This window comes from Calidris pugnax, unplaced genomic scaffold (assembly GCF_001431845.1).
Source record: "Calidris pugnax isolate Ruff unplaced genomic scaffold, ASM143184v1 scaffold95, whole genome shotgun sequence".
NCBI lineage: Eukaryota > Metazoa > Chordata > Aves > Charadriiformes > Scolopacidae > Calidris > Calidris pugnax.
The window spans coordinates 11,773,782-11,801,513 of NW_015090885.1; positions in this window are offsets into that span (position 1 = coordinate 11,773,782).

Here is a 27,732-nt window from a genome sequence, read left to right on the forward strand (position 1 = left end):
GTAACCAACAATAAGTCTGAAACTGTACCCATCAAGAAAAAAATCACTCACTCTAACTGGGACACAATCAAGTACTGTTGGTGTATTCCTAACCAATGTAATTTTTATGCATGGCTGTGTAAGATAACGACATCTAGAATGCAGGAAGTCTGGTTTGGCATCCAGACCTCTGGATTACGCCTCTTTTGGGACAAAGCAGTGTCACTTGCCAGTCAGCACAGTCACTTCATAGCTGTTCCTATGATAAATTGCATGGCACTGTACCATGGATATTGGTTTTCAGTGCTTTGTACCAATTGTTGCATATTAACTAGATGATTTGAAACACCAATATAAAATCTGCTAAAATGAAGTAGTTATGATTGTGGGATTGCAGCTCTTCAGATCAGGAATCCAGGACTCCTAAAGCAAAAGACAGGTGCCTCATAAAATACTGGTGACTGTAGTTAACCAAAGGAGGGGAAAAAAAGTCATTACATAACAGGATCCTGTTTTATCAGGCAGGATAATTAAAAGTGCAGACAAGGAGCTCCTGTTCTGTAGATTGCTTGATGGTGCAAGATCACAGTCATAAGTGAAAGGTGAAGAAATAGAAAATTTCCATAAAGCGGGGTATAATTCTGGTGCAATGCATATCTTAGAGTCATCAGAGGATGGTGACACTGAGAATAAACACCATAAAACTGAACTTGACAGACAAACCACTGCTGGATGATAAACCAAGGACTTTTTGATAGGGAGGATCTGACAGTAAAAACAACCTTTCCGTTCTAGCACCACAAAGGCGTCGTTATATCTCCATGGAAGGAAAATATTGAGATGCCTCCTATGTTGCCTGGTGAGAACTTAGGTATCCAGCTTTCTAATCTCTGTTCTGTTAGTTTTACAGGGTAACCCTGGCCAAATCATCTCAGAAAAAAACTGAAGTGACAAAGCCCTTCCCAAATCGTCAGGGGGGATTCTGCTATCTGCAAAACATTTTTAATGCACAAAAGCCTTAAGTACTTTGTGGTATTCTTCCCCATCATGAGTGAGCCTCTTCATGGTGGCAATTTTTGCCCCTCTCCTGAGCAGGAGGTAGAAGGAGAATATTGACATGGCTACTCTTGACACAACATTTTTTAATGCACTTCATTGCTCTGCTTGACCCTGGGGTAAGATTCACTGAAGGACTTGAGGACTGAGGCATGCCCAGGATCATCCGGAGAATATTCCGGGCATGACACATAACAGGCATCCTAAGGGAAGAGTTAGTGCCATAAGTCCTGGGTAGATCCAGTGAACACAATCTTTTACACTGGGAAAACTACAAAAGCGGTTGTTTTTCTAGAAGTGATGATGACATTGATAGGAGGAGGAGGGTGCTTCAGTGCTTTGCCTGTGGGCTTACAAGTATGTTCTTTTCACCTCCCCCAGTCCCAGAAATACAGGCTCCAAGCCTGTCTGGAGGAAAAAGAGGAAAGTTTCACTCTCCATGCATACAAATTGCAAATTAAGCATTAGTTCCCTCCATCTTAAACTTAACAGTTATTATAAAGGTTAAGAAAAACATTTTTAGGTTGAAAGAAAGTATCAAAGCATTCTTCACTGCTCTAATCAAAGACAAAGATGAAGAAAAATCCTTGGAAATGGAAACAGGGCATCCCACAAGCTCAAGTGAATAAAAGATCAAGATCAACTCAATCTGCATTCAAACTCAGTTTACGGATGAATGAGTGGTGGAGATCAGCTTAAGGAAAGCAAGCTCCAATCACCATCATAATTATTATACAAGAAAATACAATCATGGCAGTCAAAATACTCACTATAAATACCGTCTTCAGCCCAATACTTCCTTTACAGTGATTTTATGTTTATGCAATTTCAATTTGTGAAAGATGCAAAAAATCCAATATTTTATTTGAAGGACATGCTTGCATTTTAAGATCCAGGAACACCTATGTTGATCCAACAGAAGAAGGAACTGATTTGCTCCTGCAAATATATTTAAACAAAGGGAACTCTGTCTACTTGTTATTCTGATATTAGATTAAAAAATGCTATGCTTAGTGTCTAGCAAAAACATAATCATATACAAGCAATGTTTTAATGATAGATAATCTATATAATATTATTATTATTAAGGACCTAAAAGGTTTCTAGAAATATGTATGTGGCTGTGCAAACCTGGAGAGGTTAAAGCATAACATACTTTGCAGGTGAATGATTCAAAACATTTAATGCAAGCAAAGCCCTGATAACTGCGAAGTCAAGTCTGCCCTAACTGGTAGCAAAGGCTTGCCAGAACAGAACAAGTCCTACATTTGAGGCAGCATTTCTCAAGGAAACGGAACTTGTGGTCCCTGAGACCAGAACACGTGACAAGTCAACCAGTGAAACGGCCGCTATAATCTAGCAGTGTTGTCATTAAGCACAGGCCAAAACATCTTTGCTTTTATTTGCTTGTAATTGCAAAGTATGTTCTCAGGAAAAAATGCACACATGGAGTTGGCTATATTGCTGCATCCGACCTGACACCTGGCTAGGTATTCAAAAAAGATGGTTGCCTTTCCATTATCAATAGTGCAACTGATGTAATGAAAACAGTGTAATTTACAAATGCAAAGGTATTGAAAAACTTATTTATGGAAACATCCTTCTCCTCCAGACTGCACAACGTATTCACTATTTATCATCAGTATTGCTCAGAAGGCATTCATGGCTGGTCCAAGTAACTTGCACTGCGTGCTCATTGCAGCCACGAAGCCATCTGCTTCCTGACCGAATAACTCCCAGACCACAAGCGGCCCTCCCTATGTTCTGATTCAAACATATAAATATTCACACTAGAATTCACAGATGGATATATGTTGGCAGGAGTATCTACAACACTTTCCTTCCTGAGAACTAAAGCTTTTTAAGAAATAAATCTGTGGTGGTAAGGGAAAAGGGGTCAGGCATTCTGTAAAGTAAATGTATATGAACGGATATTTAGAAACCTCTCGTTTTAAGTGATACTTGCCCACCTGTAATTACAGCTGTTCCACCTAAAAGAGAAAAAAAAAAAGTACTCACAGCAAAATCTTCTCCTTAACATATTCCTCCTGGTCACATCTGTCACTCCCAAGGCTTTTCCATCTAGTAATTCTCAAACTGTACCAACAAGAACAATCCTCAAACAAATCACAAAACCTAAACAAACACAACAAGTTAATCTATTGAAATTTAAAAAGGCTGTAATGTCCTAATAGGCCTGTGCTGACCTAAGACCATACTGATGTTAAAAGTCGAGGTCACCCAAGGCCCCCAACCCTGCAGCCTGTTTATTTGTAACAGTTGTTAATTGTATTTCACATCACTTTCATTCTTCCTTCATTTGTGTGTCAAACAGCCTTTGATGAAAGAGGTAATTAAACATTTCCAAAGCTATTTGCAGTTAGTATTATGCTTTTAATGAAAATAAATAATGCAATAACAAAACTCAACTGTCTGATTACCCCCAACCCCTCTTTTTTATCCTGTTTTTTTAATGCAAAAATGGGAGAGCATCTAGCTTCAGCTTTGCCCTTGAAAATCAGGTAATGTTGTACAGCGTGTTTTGAATTCAGTTCACACTCACAGCACACATGCACACAGCTGTCATCCCACTTTCATAGTGAAAGCAGACTAAGATTAGAGCAGAAAAAGCCTATGACCTTGAGAATTATCACTACTGATATAACGAGTAGCTTGTTGGTGTGTCGGCACATACAGGAAGTTAAACCATTAGAGTCTGATCCTCATAGCTATTGTTGCATCTCCTGGAAGACTTGAGAAAGACTATTTTTAGAACTGCATGGCTTCAGGGTCAAAATCTGCTTGCTCAAAACTCTTTCCAACTAATGGTTCTCCTCTCTTGCAACTACTTAGTGACTTTGCTGTTTTTCTTTTACATAGAAAGGACTCGGAAATGACAGTGATAGCCGCATAAAACCATAACCAGATGTACAATACTGAGCATGATGTTTCACATATACTCTAAAACAAATTGAAGTCTCAGTTCCCAGGCAGGTCTGTATTTGGTAATAAGTTCTTGAGAAAAGCTGCTTTGGTAGCTAGTGTAGCGGAAATTCAAGGAAGCCCTTTTCAAAGCTTCACGCTTCCCTTTCAGATCCATTTCTCTGTGCTTGGGGCCAAAGAATATTTGAAAAATTAAGTCTTAACAAGTAAAAGCACTCGTATTCCAGGAGAAAGACAGTGAAGGGAATGGAAGACACACATCCATAGGAAACACAGGGGTATGTTTAGCCAAAGTTCATGATAGAACTTCGTTTTCTCTAAACCTCAGCTTCTCCTGGATTTTGTTTGTTTATTAACAACCTTACATTTATCTGTTAAAAGGGCAGAGAATATCCTTAAAATATGAAATTAACTACATAACTGTAGCTTTTCCAGTTTTCTTGCAGCATTGCATATTTAATGTTGCTCTTTAGGCTGCAGATCCTGAGAGGATAGGGTAACGATAAGGCAAGATTTTCCATTTCCATTAGAAAGGGTTTCTTTTTATCATCCACAGTTGCAGAAAAAAGACGCTCACAAATGTATTTCAAAAACACTCTACAGGTAGAGAAACTGGGGAGGAAGGAAAGGAAGGGAATCCAAAGTGTATTACTGTATATAATGCCAAGGTATGGGGTTAGGGGAGGGGGAGGAAAGCAGCATACTCACAGTGTCAGAAGTGATGGAGTTAGCAGTATGACCTGACTTTGAAGACCACCTGCAAACAACAACCTTTATTTCATGTATTGCTGTCTTTCAGATGCTAAGGATGATGCCTTAGGTGGTGACACTGCTTGTGATGCCACTCTAGGGCAGAAAAGAGAGTATTGATCACATTGGCATAATTTACATCAGGCACGGTTTTTACCATTCAAACTAGCTGTACATCATTCACAGTGATTCAGACTATCAAAGGTGGGCTCAGAAAGCTAAAATTTAAAACTGCAAACCTTTTATGCTATACAGCAGGGTTACAGCAAGGTGTAATTCCTTCTCTTTGGAAAGGGAACTCAACTTTTGTAAGCCTGGGGAACCAATAAGGCAAAAGTGTTTCAAACAGATGTTACAGAAAAAAAGCAAAAAGATAGCGCGAGAGAGAGAGACAAAGAAGGGACAGATGGTTGTAAAGGGCAATGCTAGTCTCTCTCTATACAGAGGTGTTATTTGCTAGCAATAGCTTTATTAATGGCACTATCAATCTCTCTTTGAACATAATAGAGTATTTTTGCCACAATTCCCCACTCTCTCTGCCTGAGCTGTAGCAGAGGAAGCAACAGTGACTGGCATGCTAAATTTGGGTGTCACACTGACATGCTTGGCACAGGATGAAATGTCTGTGCTGGAAGCTGCAAGCGGAGCTGTGTTCACATCACCGGTTCCCGGCTGACGAAGCACACTAGGGCTATGGGCAAGGCATCAAATCAAGCTGAACTGAGCTCTGCTGGGCTTGTTCACTTAGTCCCAGCAGCAGCACTGGTCAGAGCCCACAGCAGAGTGGAAGAAAAAGCAGCAGCAGCATAACAGGGGCCATGGAGCAAGGCATGCAAGAAGGGAAGGACCGGGGGAGATAAGAAGGCAGCAGTAGCCATTTCAGACAGCAGAAGGGGGGCACTGGCTTGTAGAGGGCAAACATGAACAGAGCAGAAATTTGTGGCAGCCACAACTGTGAGTGTCACTCCGAAAGCTTTGGGAACCACCAGTCTATTCATTTATCCCCTTAGTTGCTATCACTGGGAGAGCCGAACCAAGGGTAGCAACAGTGGGGAGTTTGGGCAGAAGTTCCCAGCCTGGATACAGCCCACAGTTCTATTATGCCTCTCTATAATGAAGCATTTCACTGATGCCAAGACGGTTCAAAGAGAAGATACTCTAAAAACGGTATTCTCAGCTGCGTTTTTCAGAAAACTGCCTCACGAGCAAGACTTGCTCACAATTAGTTTTGTTGGCAGCCAGCATTACATTGCACCTACTGAGACACATACAGTAACTGAATGTGACATGCCACCATAATGACAGATCAAACTAGGGCATTCCAGAAGACAAAGTGCTCCAATACAAGAGGCTTGAAGAGGCACTAAAGAATTTATGGAGAATGAAACACAACTTCGGGGAGGGTGATGAAATTACCAGCCTCACCAAGAGCAAACATGGAGCCAAATGGAGGGATCATATAATCCCGTGCTAGTGATAGACAGCCTTGTTGGGACTCTCAGTACGTTCATCTTCTTAATCAAAGCTGAGCTGAACTGATTTGATCACATTAGTACCGTCAGGCACAAAAAGATTCAGACAGAAAATTTTAAAACTTTTTAAAGTGTTTGAACTATGAGACTTTAAAATTAAGAATGCATGTTAAATGCAATTAGTAGGAGCTAGTAGAAGTTTTTTATTAGAACTTTCTTTTTTCTTTTCAGTATAGGCATATTTTTGCAAAGATGTTTGGTTTTCTTCAAATATTTTCAAATTTTCACAGAAAAAAAAAAAAAAGAAAGAATATTAGAGGAGAAAAGAAAAGAAGTGCTTTCTAAAAAAATCATTCCTCGTCGCTCCAAAAATCCCCACCTGTGTTTTCAATGAAAGTTCAAAAATGCTTTATGGATTAAATACAATTCTCCACTCCCTTACCCACCATTGCACACTGCCTTACTTCAAGTTGCCCTCTTACTGCAAGGACTAAGAGTCTGATTCAGTGATGGTTGACTTGACTTTAACGAGAGCTGAAAGCACTCAGTTCTCTGTGGAAATGAGTTAATGCCTCAAGTGTAAGTCCTTAAGATGTGGAGTCATGCGTTTATTCCAGCTTGCTACCTGCAGATAGGAGGATGTATCACTAGCAGAGTTGGGTCATTTTCTGCATGAGGAGCAGTGGCCTTAAGGAGACTCTGGCATGAACTGGGCAATGGGGCAGGTTTTGTTATGCAAGACTGATCTGGTAGGGCTCAGTCACCAGGCACAGCAAACCCCTGCCAGCCTCCTTGGCTCTGTGCTGGCAAACACAGCCCGCGCTTTTGGCATATGTAAATGCTCCCTGCAACTCAGCAGAATCAGTTTCAGTTGCTCTCCTACAGAAGACTTCCTATGAGACCCTGAGAAAGTCACATAAGGACAGCATTTTAGAAGTATTAAAACTTTGCAATTTTAATGGTTTTAAACCATACAGACTAGACTTGTAGGTATCGATGTATTAGAAGGATAAAGCTTACACCTGCAATTCAAGAAAGGGCAAAATGTGTGACCAAGACAAATGTGTACAAATTGTGAGGTACCCAAGTACTACACAACATGGTCCATGAGGACCACACACAGGTTCTGCTGTGTAATTCACATCATCGCTACAGAACAACTAGAGCATTTTTACCAAAAAAATAATCTTTTAATTAGGTAAACATCCTTACCTACTTCCTACAGGTTTGCACCTTCTGTTTGGGGTTCCTTCTCCCTTACTGCAATAACTCAAGCCTCATTTGTCCCCAACATCATACTCACTAGGCAATAAATGCCTTATGCTGTGGCTTATCTGGAGAGACATGCATGCATATTGGCAAGGCAGTGTGTATGTGCTAATTAATTAGCTAACTTATGCAATTGGCAAGTTTTCCTCTCATATCCCACAATATGGGCAGTGTTTGGATAGATTTGCTCTTCCCTGATGCCAGTTTCTAAGTACTTAATTATCTTTAAGATAATTTCAAATTTGCCTGAAATAAGAAGGCTCTAAATTTGTGAGTCACACAAAACTGCATAAACTTCATTTTTTTAATATAGGTAGACTACAATGCTTTGGGCCTAAATGTTCTAACAAGGAGTGCTAGGTGCCCCCCCCCACATTGGTATGTCTGCTATACAAATGCACTGCATTGCATTTTGAAAGCTATGCAGACCAGAAAAGAGGAAAACCACCAGCACATCCTAATCCATACAAACAGAAGCCCATGGAGTGCTAGCTTCTGGCTGCCAAAATGTCTCAACAAAATCTGCCTCTTCAACATGCATAATGTCACAGTACAGCCAGCATATAAACAAGAATAAAACACCGTATTTGGACAGAAACCCAAGACATTATTGGAGATGTCCTGAGCCTCCATTTTCAGTCTTAGTGTCACAGGTGCTTCCAAACAACTTATTAATTTAGGGATGAGATGTTTACACATTGGAACTGCACAGAATCTCCTCTCTCATGTGAGGAGAGAGGCATGTGAGTGTATGGCAATAACGTGGGAGAAGAGGGGCAGGAGAGGATAAAGAAAAACTGCTTGGTCCTTTCATGGTCCATTTTGTGTCTTCCTTGAAGGTACTCAGAGCCTAAACCCAGCCCTGGCTCTGACAGAAAATAGAAGGCATCAAAGGAGATTACATGCAAAAAAGAGAATTACTGAGTGGACATCAATAGTTTATACTCAAAACAAACATCTTTAAGAACAGAAACCACAGGAGTACAAGGCCTTATATTCTTCCTCCGTTATGAAAATCACAGGCTTGAAATAAGCCATAAGGGGAACACTATCAATTCTGAGCTGGCGCGGGATACCTCTCATTTACAAGGAGGACTCTTCAGCTCTCACAGAAGGACAGAGCTAGGCATTAAATGAATGCCACCATTCTCTTCTACTTTCTTTGGGGCTGTGTTGTCCTTTCTTAGAGGGCAAACCGCAGAGCATCTCCCCGCAAAACTTCCTCAGTGCTCACCTGGAGCCTGAGCTTATACTGATCCTCTGTATAGCAACACCCTCCATTTAATTCAGGGAAGCTGTAGCATGTAAGGCTCCTGCTGGGGTCGAGGCCGCTCAGCGTGTTGCAGGAGGCGGTCAGGAACTTCCATGGCCCAGCTTCTATTCGAGGCTGACAACAAAAATCCAACTGCTCAGGCACAGCTGCAGCAGCAGGGCCTCTTTTACTGAACTTGCCTCTGATATGCCAAGCCCTGCTGAGCCTGTGGAAATCAGGTTTACAATAGCAGCTGCAGCCATTAACTCCCTCTTTTGTGATTTCCAGCATTATTATGCTGTTTGCGAACTTTGCTTTAAATTACTAGACTATAGGCTGGGAGAGATGAGACTTTGCATAAAAGCACATGTACACACTGACACACAAAGTGTGACAAACCCCAGTGGCAAGGTTGTGCTAATAGCTTGTTATTTAGTGACATAAAATCACCGCTAAGATAATACAGGCAGCCTAAAACTCTAGCAGCCCTTTGACTGAGAAAAGGGACAGACCCAGAAAAAGCCCCATTCACGTCATTCCACTCGGCAGTTAAATGCACACAGGACACAAAAACCTCAAAGAAAACAACTACCTTTCTGCCTGAAAAAAATACACCCATTTTGCTCACGTATGGTGCACAGGGAGTAAAACACTCTTCTCACAGAGGAAAAAGGCTGAAGTGTGCTTTGGAAAAGTTCTGCTTTAAATTGGACTTCTAAAAGTGGCTCTTGGAAGCAGCTATTCTTTATCTTCTTCCCTCTCCCCACACAGCAGATCCTTCTGCTTTCAGTCTAAGTCTTGATCAGGACATCAGGGAGCACAGCAGCAAAATAAAAACAAATACATGTGTCTAAAGGCCTGTTCCACACTTGAAAGCTGAACAGACTGTGGCTATGTAGTTGCACATTCGCTGATATGATTGCACTTGTGGAATTATCTAATGTGGACACAGATCTAGTGCTTCAAAGGCGTGTAACAGACTGCTCTACATGTGGAAATAGAGATTGTGCTGAGGATTCAGAGCCCACTGAAGCAGTTTATGTCCAATACGGCTTATTACCTCAGGCAGCAAATTGTCTTTATGTGGCCCTAACTGCATGCAGAGCTGGTGCAGGTGTGGAAGCAGTATGGTTACGTTCACGTGGCAATACACCTGTGAACGCGTGGAGCACAGTGCAGACACACTATGTCACTCTGTCTGGAGCCAGCTCAGGTTCAGAATTGGTTCTGAGCTGGTTCTATGCAGCTGTTCATAAAACACACTCACCAGCGCTCCTCAGCACACACAGGGCTGCTTACCACATGTGCAGCCCCGTCTCTGCATAACTCTCCTGTTCAAGGATGCAAACTGCCTCCAGGCATTTGTGCCCATAAACCTTTCTGGATGGAAGCACACTGAACAGTACAAAGACACCAAAGCTGGTTTACATAAGCCCCTCTTCATTCAAAACCAAGAATATCAAAGGTTCCATAATCCAGGATATCCTTGTTCCCCATTGCTGCATACAATGACGACCATGGAGGAGACATGCAGATGCCATTAATCCATGCATATCCATGCTAATAGCACAGCTGAAGCATGTTGCTGTCAGAGGAGCTGTGTTAATTTACATTATCGGACAATCAGTATTGAAGGGAATACACTAGAGCAGGGGTGGCAAGGATGATTGCAGTCACAACCAGTATGTTCCCACTGAGCCAAAAGTACAATTTCTGACTTGGCAGGACCAGTAAGCAACTGACCCACATACACCCCTTTGTTTACAAGAGTTTGGCTCTGTAATCTAGGGAGGGAGACAGCCCAGCACACACCGCGCTTCACTCTATGGCTGCTAATTGCCTTGGATGACTCTTTATTTATATAAATAATTTACAAGATGTATCCTGCCAAGAAGACACCTGAGCCCTACATAATCTGTTAATGCTGACTTTAATGATCCATGTCCAGCACATGGGCACCACCATTCCCATCCTGCCTCCCCCCCCCAGCTCTCCAATAAGTCCCTCACCCATCTGTGCAGAAGGACAGATGAAATGATCAAGGACTAACAATGGCAAGACCCAGGATGGAATGACTTAACAGTTTGAACACAACTCCCATGGGATCTGACTGTCTTTCTCAGGGAAAGCACTCTGCAGATGAGGCTTCATTACAGAGACCTACTGTCTCTGGCCTCTCTTGCAGGCGGTTGAATTATTTGTGGCAAAACAGTTGATCCAGCCAATTTAGACTCTTCTACTGGTCCTTGAAATGTAAAATGTGTAAGATCACATTTGTGAATGAGTCTAGCATTCACCTGGTTTCAGTAGGCAACATCTACTCCCATTTATGAAGCTGTTGGGATGCTTTAGAGCTTAGCCATGAAAACTTAACCTTAGTTATGTACTTTATATAAGGGATAAACCTAAGCCTCAGTAGAACTCCCAGCTTTGAAATTTTTAAAAACTTTCAAATTAGGCTGAAATCTAACCTTGTAAAAGGTATGTATTTAGACCAGGTGCTTTTTAATCCACTACAAGTAACAGATGTTTTTGACTGATGTGTTTGTACCTTCTCATAGCACCAGGATAGGTACTGTAAGCTTTGAATAAAAATTGAGAGATTTTACTCACATCAGGAATATGACAGCTGCTTCATACTAGTTGCCTGACATATAATTTTAAAGAAAAACTATGACAATTGAAATACTTAAAGTTTGTCAAAAGGTAGTTTGACTCCATTGGAAAAGCATATGTTTGTTGCCACTCTATGACCCAACAACTTTGTCATACGTAGCTCAGTACTCCAAGAATGGTGCTTTCGTAACACATTGCTGGCTATTAGTGAGATGTTTGTGCTGCACTATACTTTATTATCGGACTCTAAATACTACAGCATTCTCTAAGGGCCCATTTTTTCAGCTATGGCTGTCGGTACCCTTCCCTCACACATTTTGTCCCATTAAGTCTTGTCGGTTTAATTTTACAGATAAAAGTTTGCAAGATGAAGCTACATTACTAGAGTGATGACAACCCGCACATGGAGAGCTCAGAATATTTACAAAATAGTCCAAGCTGAACATAATGACAGTGAAATGTTTATCACTGCTGGAACAGAAGAGCACACAGCTATTGCTAATTCTCCCTGTTCTACAGCTAAAGAATTGTAGTCTCCAGGGCAGTGAATGAAAAAATATTTACCAGCATAACATGTATGCACGATACAACAGAGCTGCAAGCACACCACATGCAAAGATACCACATATCAACATTTCAGCCTTGAGCAGGTTCTTGCATCCAAAAGTAAATGTACTGGTAGCCTTTCTGCCAGATATATTTAGCAGAAAGCTCTGTGTTCAAATATAGGTTCCTGTATAACCTCAAGAATGGCTACTCCAAATATTAACTAACATCAGGAATGTATGAAAACGCAAACAGCTTCCCTAGCCACTCTAAGCAGATAACAGAATCGCCTAGGTTGGGAGGGACCTTTAAGATCATCTAGTCCAAAAATAAAACAAACAAACAAACATACAAAAAAACCACCAACACTAAACCATATTCCTGAGCACCATGTCAGCTCGTCTTTTGAACATCTCCAAGGATGGTGCCTGAACCACTTCCCTGGGCAGCCCATTCAAATGCTGGATAACCAACCCTTTCAGTGAAGAAATTTTTCCTAATATCCAACCTGAACCTCCTCTGGCACAACTTGAGACCATTTCCTCTTGTCCTATCACCTGTAACTTGGAAAAAGAGACCTACCCCTGCCTCTCTACACCCTCCTTTCAGGTAGTTGTAGAGAGCGATAAGGTCTCCCCTCAGCCTCCTCTTCTCCAGACTGAATAACCCCAGCTCTCTCAGCCTCTCCTCATAAGACTTATTCTCCAGACCCCACACCAGCTTCATTGCCCTGCTTTCCCTTTTGTAAATACTAAGTGTGGATATACAAGAAGAAAAACTTTTTAGTATTAAAAAGATAGGAAGGCAGGGGAAAGAAGTACTACCTGATGGCAGAAAATCCAAAAACCAATATCTTCATTTTTATGTGTCAAACCAATGAACACCAAATACTTGCTTTTCAATTATTCCTGGCAGAATTCCCTTGCTTTGGCTTCCTCACAAGTCTCTGGTAACTTCACAAAGGCAAATACCTTTTGCATTTGCTACTGTTCCCCCCTTCACTCTATCCTGTATTTGCCAGGCACCTCACAGTTTGCTGGCAAACACTAGCAACATCCAAGCAACTCAGGTCCATGACCAGCCTCTCAGAGATCTTGTCCTTTGCTTCCAGGACATTTGTGCCATGTGCCACATCAGTCAGAAGACATGAGTCAGTTCTCTCTGTAGTATGTAACTAGATGTCTCCTCTTTTAAAGTCTGCCATCTCGTCCTACTTAGCTACTCTCATGAGCATTACCTTCACGCAGTCCTTCAGTAAACTTCTTTAGATATGCTTCTGGATCTCTCATTAGCTTTAATAGCAGTAGAGCCAGGTTTTCATGCTCCTGACCAAAACCTCTTGTGGCATAGATAAAGAAGAAATCTGTTTCAGATTCTTATCAGACAGTTCTATCATTGTCAACAAGAAGGTTCGTTAGCATTCGCAATCCTGGTATACAGGTAATACCACAGTTAATAATCAGTAGTACACGTGGCTCACCCTTGATGCCTTACAATACATAACTGAGATAATGACACACATAACTTCACTCACAATGCTCTCAGTTCAATGACGTGACTTCTGCTATCACACAAGAGAATTAATATTAGTCACAGTTTATTCATACATATGTCTGAAATGTATGGGAGGTGCCACTTCAGCTAACAGATCACACATAACCTTACTTCCATCTATTTCACCAACAGGTGGTTGAGGGCAGCTCCTACCCCATGGGGCCCAGACCACAGGCTTATGCTTGGGTATGACTGCAAAACCCAGTACTGGTTTAGCAGGGAGAAGTGTGAAATAGCAATACGGCTTTCTCCTTAGAGTGTGTATCAAAAAACACCGCTTCAGACTCTCCATGTCAGTATGGGACTTCATTGTGTGTGTCTGAGAGACACAAGACATTAATAATCAATTTACAGCAAGAAGCTAGAAGTTTGGCAAACTTCCTGGTGGAGCAAGAAATCCTGTGCTTCACCTTGCTTGAACTGCTGGTACTAGCAATACCTGCAGAAGAAAATCTGGGAAATATCTACTTTAAAAAGCAGATTGTCAGCTTAGAAACACAGAGTGAAGAGTTTAGATTTCAGGGCTTAAACTAGCTGTCCCAAAGACATTGCACTCAGAGATCCCTCCAGACCTGGAAAAAAACTGGGCCTTTTCAGCTAACGTAAAGACAGACAGGATTGCACAACTGTGTGTTCTGGGTATGTGTTTCCACGCTGAACCATCCATTCTCTTTAGGATAAGACCTTTCTCAATATTGATCATTAAGCCAACTCACTCTATAAGCTAAAAAAGTCAGCATGCCCTGAAAGCCCTGGGCAGCCGAACTAATAATACATGATATTAAACATTAATATCCCAAGAATATAAAAAGGTTAAGCTATGTGTTTACCTTTTTGATTCCAGTTTTCAGTGAAGAGCAACAGGCTGTTTCTCACCTGGCAGTCATGAGTTACAACTCCTGAGTCATAAAGGAAAACCCAGTCCATTACATTTTCTTGATGATTCAGGCAGACCCCTGTATATTGTTCTTCACTTACACATTCTGACTGATGATCAGATTCATTTCAATTTATAACTTCTTTCTCCCCTCCCAACAAAGCTCTAAAACTGGCATAAAGGCTAAAAAGCATGACAATTCATAAATCCCACTTCTTACTATTCGGTAAATGGCTTTTGCTTTTCTAGAGAGTCATCATCTTTCACTGCTTTGGCATACAGCAAGCATCTGTAGTTCCCCCAACCATACATCTACTGCTGTCCATGCTATAGCCTCTATTAGTTTGTCATACCTCCCATACGTAATATGTGAGGCTCTGCTTTTTCCTACAAGTGCCTAGTGACCCAGCATGTGTTTTATTTGTGGCTTTAATAAAAATGTTTCTTTCAGAATAAGGGAGATTCTGAATATGTTGCAGATGAGGGAACTAGAGATATAGAGCCAAAATAATGGGAATGCATTTCACCAAGATCTTGAAAAAAATCAGAAAGAAGCCTGTACTGCAGTGGAGCCTCCATTACCTCCTACCACAGTGGGACTCTGCCTTCTGGAGGCTACAGAGCAACATAGGACATAAGGAAAATGAAGGTTGGTGTGCCAAGCCCAGCAGATCAGCAACTACACAGGGTATCAGGAAGCAAGATTTTCTCTTTTCAGGCTGCTACTAACTTGCTGTCCAGCCCCAGAGCTACTCAGCTTGTATGTTTTAGCAACCCTTTTTTGTAAAGCAAGTAGAGTAGCAACTTTGTGAAATACTTTGGGTAGATAGGTTTACTATACAATCATAGAATCGTCCACACAAGTTATCAGAAGCCTTCCCTTTGGACTTTTCTATCAGATTGTACTCTATGGAGTGCAAAGTCATTGGTCTACATAAAAATATGCATTGAGGTAGCAGCCAATGGCGACTTACAGGAGAGCGTGGTTTTGCTCTGGGTACTCTGCAAATACAGCAGTGACCAGATCTATACAGACAGTTGAGAAAAGTTCTGGGCTTCAGCTTCTTCCATGAGCTTCCATTGTTTCCAGAGGTTATCACAAGCTTATCACAGAATCACAGAATGGTACGGGTTGGAAGGGAACTTTGGAGATCATCTAGTCCAACTGTCCTGCCAAAGCAGGTCCACCTAGAGCAGGTTGGACAGGAATGCATCCAGGTGGCTTTTGAATATCTCCACAGAACGAGATATCCTCATCTTTTAGGTGAAATGTTACATCAATCAGAAGAATCTCAGTGTCATGCTCTTTGGTGAATTCACAGAGCAAATGTACTTTTTATTTCAAGAATAGAGGATTCAGTCATCTGTCCCATTAATTGTTCCTTCCTGAATTCATTTCATATCAACATTTTTCCACTCCCAAATTCCACTTTCTTCATTTTTAGCCATTCTTCCCTCAGGCACAACCCTTCTTAGGAGTGGTATAAAGGATTCCTGGTTAACATGGGAGATGCAATCTCATTTTTCCTCATGCTGCTACTAATGAAGCTCACCAGAGTGATTAATTTATCTTCCTCTTGAAATATTTGTTCACGTCAAATCCAGGAAAGATTCTGTCAGTCAGGTTAACATTAACACTACAGTATCAACTCTTCAAAGCTTTAACTAGATCAGATATGATTTAGACATGTCATGGGGATGGTTTTCATCTATCTGACTCAAAGAAAGTGAAAATCAGGTGTAGGAGGCTTACTCTCTTCCCCTGTATTTGTCTCTCCTCTCAGTCTCTCTCACTTCCAGACAACTAGGGTTTGTGCCGTGACAACTGGGATTGCGTGTTTCTCAGATCCTCTTTAAATTGGCAATATGAATTTTTTTTTGTCCCAGCACATCTCTTGATCTCATAAGGAAATAACAGTAGAATGGTTAAAGTATGAAGAGTGACATGAATGATTTACAGTCCTTCGCAGGCATACCCAATGGGAGAGTTGCTGTTCTCTTTAAAAGTGAATACACTTCCCACTTTAAAGTGGCAGGAGTTGTATGAGTAAGAGAAAATGTATATATTAAAAAAAGATATATCCCTGTTTTCCCCAGGCATAAACATCCTTCTATCTCATTATCTATGTTTCAAACATCTGGCTTTAGATCATTAGACTCCCAAGTAGATATCGTTGGGGTGATGTATAGAGGAGAGAAGAAGAACAGCAGAAGCAAAATTCTCATAAACACCTTCTGGGGCTGATTTAGAGAAGGCAGCAATCATGTGGGGACCATTAGCTAGAAAAAGTTGCTTCTTCAGCTAGCTACAGATATAATGCTCAGTAAGATGAGGAGACAAGATGCATGGAAAATGGCACACTTATATAGGTGCAGGAGAGGGATCGTGTAAAAAAACCCCTCACAAATGCATATAAATATGTTGCCTTTCTACACGTGCTGTCCTGGTCTCCAGCACCTCTGATCTCCCTTCCCCCACAAATCAAGGGGCCTGTGGAGTGCAGACATTTGGTCACCCTTCAGGTAGCAGCACTGATTGAAAAACATATCTCCTCTTCCCTGCTATTTCCCATTTGTTAATACCCTCTGCTGGAAATCATTCCCCCAAAGTTACTAAGTGTGTCACACAAACACACACTGTTCTGCTGGGAGAGATGCTTCACAGGAGCTCTCCTAATCCATCTCAGAAAAAAAAACCAGCAGGTTAGCTTTAAATGTTAATTGGGTTGTTTGAGCAAACTTGGCTAACAGTCTCTAATGTGCGGTTTAGGGAGTGCTCACACTAATCACTGGGCTAGAGACAGTAATTCCTCATCTTGTGGGTAATGATGAGAAGCCTGAGGCAAAAACCATCTCCAGCTAGCTGGGCTGGAACTGAAAGTGATATATTTTCACTTATGTCTTAAAGCAGAGATAAGGCTTAACATCTTTGAAATACGTTTAACAGACCACAGCCAGCTACCTAACACATTCTAATATGAAAACTTCAAACCACATCTGAGACGAACAAAAAATGCTGTTTAAAAAGTCATTGATTAAAATGCATAAGCTAACATACCACTTTCTCTTAACAAAGGTCAAGACTTCCTTTTCCACCAAATCCCAGGGTCTGGCACATCCTCCCCAGCTGATTGTTGCACTTTGTAGCGTCTTCCATCATTCCTCACACTGCTTTGGCTAAGCGTGCAACACTTTGATCACATTAAACATACAGCTTAACTCAGTTATGGTGCTTTCACCCTCACAAGACTTGTTCCTTTCTGAGAGATACCAGTAGAAACAAAATTTTGGAATGGATTTGGTTTTTTGATTTAGAAAGAAAACATAGATAACTCCTATTCAGAAAAATGCTAAAGGCCCTTGCAAACCATATTTGAAACACTACTTCTTTTACAGCCACATCACATCCACCACAAAGAAATAAGACATGAACCTCTACCAAAAATAGTAACATTACAAAACAAGAAAAGAAGACCAGAAAGATCCTGTCTTGTATCACCTAGACACTGTTCTTACCACCACAAGCAGTGAAAAATACGTATGTATCTGCAACTACTGAATAATTTAACAGGAATTAATTTACTAAAGCTAGAATTTTAACCACAGTAACACAGTTTGAAATGGTCTCCCCCATCACCTTAACTGACTCAAATTGTTGAAACTTTCTTGTATGTCTCAATAGAAGTCATCAGCACATCATCATCTCCTAGATCACCAGGACCATGCCTAGCAGTATGTAAAATCACCATCCCTTCTATATTAAGAGGAGAACCAGAGCTGGCTTAGTGGTTGATGAAGGTTGATGAGGCAAGACTCCTGATTATGCTGCCCTGGAGAATGCAAGAGGTTTTGTGGGAAGAAGAGGCTGAGTCTATTTCAGTTTTGTACAGAACAAGACACCACAGCTGCACTGTCATTATGTAGGGTAGGGTCCCAGCTTTAAATAAAACTTTAACTTAAGACATGATTATTATTTTTTTTAAATCCATCTCCTCTTCTATAGGCAATTTCAAGGAAAGTAAAACCTGTTTTAAAACTGAATTTTCCATTTTCAAAATTGTGAAGTAAAAGTATTTCTTCAAATGTGCAAAAGAGGGATGAAGTCTTCTCCACTCAGAAACTGCGCCCACTGAAACATGCACTATCAAAACCAAAATATCTACAGCCCTGAGAACTGGAACAGAATTTTCAGGTTTGAACTTCAGCAAAGCTCTCAACTGAAAACCAAAATTATGTAGAAAGAATAGTTTTTGAAAAGAGAAAGCTAAAACTTTTAGAACAACTGTTGTCTAAACATTTATAACGTGGGCTGGTGGTTTTTTTTCAAAAGGGAAAATATTTTTTTCTACACATTGCTTCAAAATGCAATCAACACAATATGTACAGGATCAAAATCCACTCTGTGTCCAGGATTTTGGGGAAGGTTGAGATGATTGTGAGGATTTGCCTGTCTAACTGAAATTGCAGCTCAAGCCTCTTTCTCAGAGTTAACGATTTCCAGATAACTGATTTCAGATCTGAGTTCTCCCAAATGCCATGCCTGAGCTGCAATTCTGATTATAGGATTATTTATAAAGGACCGTATGGCAAAAATAGAAAGTGGAATCAGCATGGGTTACCATTTCAAATGACTCAGGGGACACGACTTTGAGACTAATTCCCTATCTGTCTCACATGGACCCTTAATTTATTGTATTCTAAGCATAAGTCTCTGCTTTGTTCCTGGCATTTAGGGAAATTGCTCTTATGATTGCAGTGTGGCAAAGGCATACATGAGACAGCTTTCAGCTAGCCAGCTCATACCAACAGCTGACAAGTGGGAAGAGCTATAGGTCTATCACTTCTTGGTAGGTGGCTCCCAATACCTCTGCTACTTACCTTACCCGAGAGCAGAAATTGCAGTGTAGACATACTTTTAGCATGTCTCAGCATAAACAACCTTGGGCTACGCCCTCAGGCGTGCACAGATGGATACCGATAAACTGAGGAGGCAATAACAGTTGTAGGTCTTTGCAGTGCAGAAACCTGACGGGAGGCTGGGCTGCTGCGGCTGCTGAAAGCCAGCCCACATTAACTCTGCCCAATATAGGCAAAGCTCCAAAGGTTGCACAAAGAGAAGTAATGCTGTTACATGAGAGATGCCCTTAGCTTACTACTGACAAAATCTGAGGGCTTCCCAAACCTATTTTTTCATCTAAAAGTTCTTTTCTTAACTCTGTGTGAAACTAGGCCAACTTCCAATAAAAAAAAAAATTGAAAGGACAGATGGTGAGACCTGAGTAAACCAGGGATCAGTTTCAAGTAATGTTAGTATCCACTGGTGCTTTCAGCGGGAAATTCATCATTAATCACTATGCCTGGCCTGAATATGGGTAGGCAAAGCTTGGCTATTTTAATTACTTTATTGATTATTTCTCTAAGTCATCATTCTGAAATCTCAAAATGAAACACAATGAATTGGGGGGAAAAAAGCAAAGTTTGTTCTTTGCAAACATAGCTGTGTAAGAAATTACTTCCTCGAATACCTTAGCTTCAATGAGCACAGCTATGTGCACATCTGTGTTTCTATCCATATATGTATTTGGTTAATCTGTGCTCTTCTATAAACATGTATTGTATGAAAATACTAAGTACAATGAATAATTGATACTGTGGAGTTATGAAATTTCTAAAATAACATACAAGCAGACTTGATACGTAGCTCAAGTAAAGCAGGCTCTGACCCAGCAAAGCACTCCAGCACATGCTTTGTGTTAAGTCTGTGAACATTGTCACTGAAAGCAAATGAGACCACTTGTGTGCTGAAAGTGTTTTGCTGGATTAAAGCCTAAAGAAAGGGGGGAACTGCACAAAAGACTTTTTATGACAAGTAGGAGAGAGAATTCCCATCAGTACTAGAAGAAACAAAAAAATTACTGGACACCTCCACTGGTTACTAGGATGTCTAACTCCCATTTACCCATGCCACATAAACCTTACAATCCGAGGAGGTTAAAAAAAAAAAAAAAAAAATAAAATCTAAAAACCCGAAAAAGTAAAGGAATTTAAAATCTGTCTCATCTTTGTCATTTAAAGCAGGTATCCATAAAGCCCAGCAAAGGTATTTGCCAGTGAAAAGTGATTCATGTGTGGAGATGATTGTGAGCTTTTTAGAGTTTGCTTAAAAAAAAAAAAAAAAAAGTTAAATCTTAAAAACCTGAACAGTTAAGGGAAAAAGAGGGAAGCTATTTGCTTTAAATCATGGTGAGTACTCTGTGACTTCAAGATGAAAACTTATTTTTGCAATATATCACTACCCTTTTAGAAAAGGGTACTCACTACCCTGGAAAACTATGACCATAAAAGAAAACCCTTCACCAGTTATAGGAAGTGTTAGGTTAGTGAAGGGCTCACAAAAAAAGAAAATAAAGGATAAAGACCGGAGTCTTTCTAAAGCAAATGATCTCATATGTTACCTTGTTAGTATATAGGCATCTTGGGGAAAATAAAAATTAGTCCAAAATCACAGAGGTGGGTAGATGCAAAAATCATGAGCCAGGGTAAGGTACCACTTAGAGGTATACCAGAACACTGGGCAGCCATGCCAGGGAGAGAAAGTCACAGGGATGGAGCGAAATGGATGTGATTTTGTTGTACCCCAGACCAGTGAAATTATTCTGGTCTCCTGAAATGCAATCCCCCACCTCTTTTCTCCAGAGGTGTGCAGATCTGCCACTGTCCCTCTCACTCTGAGACATAAGTAGATGCCAGCAGCCAAGCAAAACAATGTATCAACATGGATAATTCAAAAATGAAGAGCAGAAAAAGATCAATCTTCATAAACCTCAGCTTCACTGTTACTCTACCACTTCAGTTGCTGTGTGTGGATAGAGAGTGTGAGCATGACTGCATCATCGATTGTACCTAAGGAAATGATTCTGCAAAACAGTGGCCTTATGTCAATAGTTTTTTAGATTTTCTGTGCTGATTCACAAAACCTTGATGCGAGAATACAGTGAGGAAAGCAGCAGAGATATCTTGAACAATTTGACGATTTAGCCTGGTGAAAAGTTGCACATCCTAAATAGAATCTTGCAAAAACCATTCTCTTCCTGTTCTGTCAAAAAGTGCTGATCAACTGGACTGCTAAAAGTTTGCAGATTTTGTATAACTTTGCATAGACACATTCCATATTATACTTCTCTGCTCTGATTCCCTGAACCAAAGTCGTCACATCACTTCAGTCCCACGTAAAAGCCCCCAGCTGCTGTCAGAGTACCTCAGAGACAGAAGCCTTTGACATGGAGGGCAGCAGCAGCTGGTGTAATGTCAGCTCACCTTAATAGCTCACTTTCTGGGAACAGAACTCAACTTTATCAAGAATATAGAAAATTTATATTTGAATTTGGAAAAATGAAAACTATATTCTCTCAACCAAAACTAGTTGGGGAGGTTTTTTCTCCTGGTCTCATTTCCGCAGCCTACCTAAGATTACTTCACCGAGAAGTCTTATTCAATTCTGTATCAGAGCGTATTATTTTTTTCCAGGCAATCATATTCAAATTATTAAGTAAATGTGGCAATGAGTGATTTCCAGTAGTTCAAGATGTACATTTGGTACAACCCATACACCTCTGACGTACATTTCACCCAGCTGAGGGCAGTATCTTGCACGCAATAATACACACCCCACATGAGAAACCCAACCACAGCCACATCTTGGCTCATGCTCTTGAGACTCTCTAAGCCTCAGATACCAGTCTCAGAAGAATCATACTGAAAATGACAACTTTCTCAGTGTCAAAGATTACTTCCCTTGAGGCTTCTCAGTTCCTTCTTCTCAGACCATTTTCCTTCCTTCATACTCACATGTTCTTTCTCATCTACCTCTCCCCTTCCTCTTTTTTCAACTCAGTTGTCTCTTTTGTTCTCTCCAGTTGTTCTGTCCTTTTTCTCTCCCCTCATACTTAACCCCTCAGTAAAGAGAAGAGAACCCATCTCCATTATTTGTGTATATGTCCCCAAACAAACAAACAAACACTTGTTTGGGACTTGATTCATGGATGTCTCCCTTAAAATTCATACTGACACAGAAAAAGAGCAATGCCTACAGCAGCAAAGTAGTTACAAACTCACAAGGAAAGACCAAACATTCTCTGAAGGTCTTTCTCAGAGAATCACCATATGCTCACTTTTTTTCCAGTGAATTAGGGCACCAATGGATTGAAAACACCTCAATCCCTGTGTTTATGGAAAAAACCACAAAACCTTAATGCAATTATTCCTGAGAGTAAACAGTGGTCAATTTGAATGAGGACTGATAAACAAGATTGTTTGGGGGTGGTTTTTTTGTACATATATAAAATCAGTTTGCTTATCTCAGGACTGTTCTCTTATCGTTAATCTTCTCCATGTGTTGTGTGAACTATTCTTTATTTGGGAGCTTTCTCACATCAGTTTTGTACGAAGAAAGAAATCAGACATACTTTACTGCTTAGCTATCCTGTTGAGTCCAAACAAATATTCCCATTAGGTGACATCACCCTTACTAACCTTTAAGTAATTCCACCTACACAATGCTCCTTCAGCAGCACTTACACACAATGAAATGGAACATAAAAAAATAATCAGAAAATGTTTCCAGTTGGATTGAGTCATCTGTACTCATGAACATCTCATGAACTATTCTGCAGCCCCAAGTTGAAATGAAACACATTGACCTGCACTAGTGTAAAACTATGCACAAGCAGTTAAATCTCTTCATATTGATACATCCTTGCCCTCACAAAACCATCCTAGACGACTGCAGTAATATTTAGACTACCGCATATGTAAACTGAGCAAGCAATGAAATGGCTGTGACCTCCTTATACAGACAAATTATGAGAGAAGGCAGATTATTTCACATTTTTGCAAAGTGAATTACCTAGGTACATGTGCAATATTCAAAATGCAGATAAATATTCCACACTGGTTTCTCACATGATAGCTGTTGGATGTTGGCATCTTCATCTTTGCTGCCTGGGAGCTATATGCTTGGTTTTTGTCAACCTATTTATGTGCACAAGAAGCAGTGCATATGCTCACCAAAACTGAGGTAGAGTTTATCCTTCTTTTGTCACTGCCTTAGTGGAAGGTATCTGTAGAAGACTCTTAAGAACACTCTTCCACTGTTGCAGTCAGTGCTTTTTTGTCAATCCCTATTTTTATAGTACTTAATGAAGATACTGTTAGTTAAATGAAGTCTACATGAGACTTCAGTGTTCTTTCACCTTTAAAATACAGTACAAACATGAGTCGATATGTTCCAACATAAAATATGAACATTCCTCTTCCTGCTCTCATGTTGGCTTCTTAAACAAGAAATAAATATGGGGCAAATTTCCCAACTGCAGTAACTTTCCTCATTTTAAAGAAATTAAAATGCAGGTGCTTTTCTTGAATTCCCTAGTGATCTGAGTTTTTTAACACGAGATGATATATACTAGCTGTAGTGCCCTAGAACACTACTAGAGAAAAATAACACATAGATAAGAAATCAGTAGTTTCTTCATTCAAGAAATGTTAAAGTTGAAAAAGCAACTTTCAAAATGAGGAAAAAAGTATTTTCAGGAGATTTGCTTTCATCCTATATCTATTCTATGTTTTGTTTTTTCTCCCAGAAGATTTTAATACTTTCAGTACAGCTTTCATAACACTGTCATAATTCTGTCATTGAATAACTGGCCAGGACATCATAGTGATGCTCTTGCTACATCACTGGCTTGCTAAGGAGAACACAACAATGACAGATACTCATGACTACAGTTCCATTACTAGGCTCTGTCAAGTTTTTTCCAATTCTCCAATCTTCGCTTATCTAGCTAGCTGTCAGTTTATAGGACATTTATACATCTCTCATTTCTGGAATATCTGAGGGCCCAGATTTACAGAGTCGGATAAACTCCTGTAGGTGGAGATGGGGTGCTGGGATTTGGGGTTTTTTTACAGTGTTCTAATTATCTAAATGAATATGTATTTGCACCTTTAGGCACTTCAGTCTGTTCCTATTCAGCCCTAAATATTTTATGGAATAACAACTTGAATACATAGCCGTTCCTCTTAAATCATTCTTAATCAGTCTAACCTCAACTGAAACACATCCCTCACATACCACACTCTTCCTGTCATTGACTTTCAAAGTATTTAGCTATAATTTGTTAAGGTTCACATCTGAGGTTAGTACATGTTTCCACAGTTTCTCAAGACATACTAAGGACAGGTTGCTGTTTCTCCAAATGCCTCTAAAGGTATGTTTACACTGCAAGTCAAGCCCAAGTTTGAAGTTGTTCTCCAGGTCAAACCTGCTCACTCTCTTTGTTGCTTATACACAAATATACACCCAGGTACAGACTGAGGGACAAGCAGTCTCAGGAACTCCCTGAGGTGGAGCCGGAACACTGGTAGCAAGGTAATACAGGTTGACCTCTCTGTTCCTGGTGATGTGGGTAAATCTTACGTACCCAGGATCAAGAAGGCTCATCTTATTCTATCCCAAGCTTCTAAGCACAGTCTGGAAATTTCGAGTCCAAGCTACAGCCCCTCTGTATAGTTGGATTAAGAGCCAGCAATGTTGAATCACACAGGCCACATTGCTATATTAACCTCCTCTAAGCATGCTCTTTATCTCCTAAGGCATTCAAAGCTAAATTTAAAGGGAACAATAATTCAGGGCAAAGGCCCTTCAGCATTCTTACCAGAATGTTAAAATTATACCGGACAAAGCTCAGACAAAAGTGATAATGCTTAAACAGACTTCCACACAGAAAATTACCTTGCTAAAACTAAATCCATGGTGTGTCTTCCCTTTAGGTATACTGGCTTAAGGCCTCTGTGTATACACATCTATTGAGAAGAGAGCAGAACTTGCCCCTTCCCCTGTTTTAAACCAGGCCCTGTAAACTCTATCGTAAATGACCCTTGCATCAGTCCTCCTTGTTAGCTGTTGGGAATAAAGATAAAATACAAGAAAAGAGCTGTCAGCATTCTCCAGGAATACCTGTTTCCACTTAACCTGCTAGACATGTGAATGAGCACCAGCAGCGCTGGACTCTCCAGCTACTGCCAGCTGTGCGAGATGTACCAAGCAGCTGCAGGGTCAGGGAAGAGCACATAAATATAGAGAGAAACACCAAGCATGAGTTTATTAACCCCTCTCCCCTCACTCGGCCTAGCATGAAATTCAATAAACAGAGCTTGAGGCACAGGGCTGTAAGCTTAAAATCTTTAAAGGAAAAAAATCTTTAAAAGAAAAAAAAGAACATTTATGGAGAATAAGCAAAATCAGGCATGTGCCCACTCTGTGGGGGTAGCCAGATGCCTAATGGTGATTACTACACACTCTTTCATCTAAATAGACTGCAGGAAAGGAAAAGATTAAAACAATTTTACTTCATCTCCCTTATTTCAAAAACATATGCGCAAGTAGCATGGGATGAGGTGCAAAATACTAACAATAAAGACCCTGCTCAGACTGCTTGTGTTCATAGGATGTTAAAAAAAACCACAACAAAACAAACAAACAAAAACCCCAGTCTTTTCACCTGCCCCTTTGATGAATGTCTTTGGCACCATTCTTCAGGCAAGGATCAATACCTATTTCCTAAGACATTTATTTAGGGATTTAAGACTTCCAATTCAGCCCTGCCTAGGGAGTTGTCCCCCCCACCTCTGTTTTTTTTTACTTTCAAAAAAAGAAGAAAGAAAGAAAGAAAATGGAAAAAAAAAAAAGAAAGAAAGAAAAAAGAATCCAACTGCCTTATTCTGTTTTAAGCCCCCACCCACTCTCTCATCTATCACACTTTTTTAAATCTCATAGGTTTCCTCATCCAAATTCTCTCCTTATTACAGTGCTTCAGTTCTGAGCTGTCTACCACAGATGGGTTTGGAACACCACCATCCCAGCAAGGTTCAGCACATTTTAGGAAGACACTCATTTTAGACAAAATGGGTTAATTATGAGGCTGACTGTTTACATTTCTATTCATTTATTTCGAGAAGATCCAGTACATGCAATTTCTCCTGCAGGGCGAAAGTCTGCAAAGGAGTATCCAGATAATGCAGTACTTTTTGGCTGTTTAGAAAGGCTTAAGTACTGCTCTATTACTCCCATACAGCTACTGTTTTCAAAAGGAGCAATCACACAAACTAAAACAGAATTTAACCCTTTGCTCTTCTGTTGGCAGATTCTCTCCAGACCTGTGTGACTGATACTAGCCAGATGGAGTCTTAGAGGTAATGTTCCTGTTGCTAAATTTATTTGTTTAACTTGTCGATGACTGAGTTAACAGAATCCACATAATTCCAGGAAAAGAAACAAGTGCCTTCTGAAACTCATCAAAAATTGTTCATCTGTTAGTCAGCATGAATCATTACTACAGCAGGGTTTCCCAAAAAGCATCATAGGAGCGGGAAAAAAAGAAAGTATACCTCTCCTAAACCCATTGGGTTTTAAGAAGGAAAATTAGGTAAGTAGTAGAAGATTTTGTATGTGTACACAAGACAAAAACACATTGAGGTTCCTGTTTCTTGGGCACATAATCACATTATCACAACTTGACAAGCACAATAAGAATTTTGCATTAGGCTTCTATATAGCTGCTCAAGTGTTTGTAAATTACCCATACCTTTGCACAAGGCTGACCTTCAGAAAGGTTGAACTTCAAATAGACTGAAAAGAATAAATATGGATGTTCCGTGACTGGCAATTTCCCTAGGTACTAGACCAAAGGTAAAAGTTACTAGAAGATACGGTAATTGGCAATAGGACATATTTTTACACACAGTATCACAGTGATGTGTGACCTGCATACACTGAGAACTTCCGTTGGCTTATACTAAACAGAGTGGGTACCCATGGTGTTCTTTCAATTAATATTAATCTTTATTCTTTTCCTATAACTTAAATACAGTGATGATTTGATTACCTTGGAAAGATGTATTGGCTGCACATACCCAAAAGAAATTAAAAAATCAGAAAGAAAAGCTCGAAAAGCTGCAAACTCTGTCATAGGACCTGCTCACCAGAGAGAAATCCATGTGGCACAAACTGAGCCCTGGAATTTGAGAATGGTGCATTCAGTGACCCATGGATTAAGAGGGATAAAAGCTGCCAACTTTTCTGCCTGATCATTGGAACAAGACAGGAAGTAAATACAACTGGAAATCATTATGCCTTGTGATTTTATTTTTAGCTTCTCTTTGTTTGGTGAGTGCATTTGGCATAAATCTTACAGTTTAGAGATGGAACAAGTCTTAATAGGCCCTATAAAACATCCTTCTACAGTTTCCTAATTGACCCCTGCAGAGCATTCACCAGTACACTGGCCTGTCTGTGTTTATGTTTCATGAAGTTTCCACCATTTTATTTGAAAACCATGCTACATCTAATATATAAATTA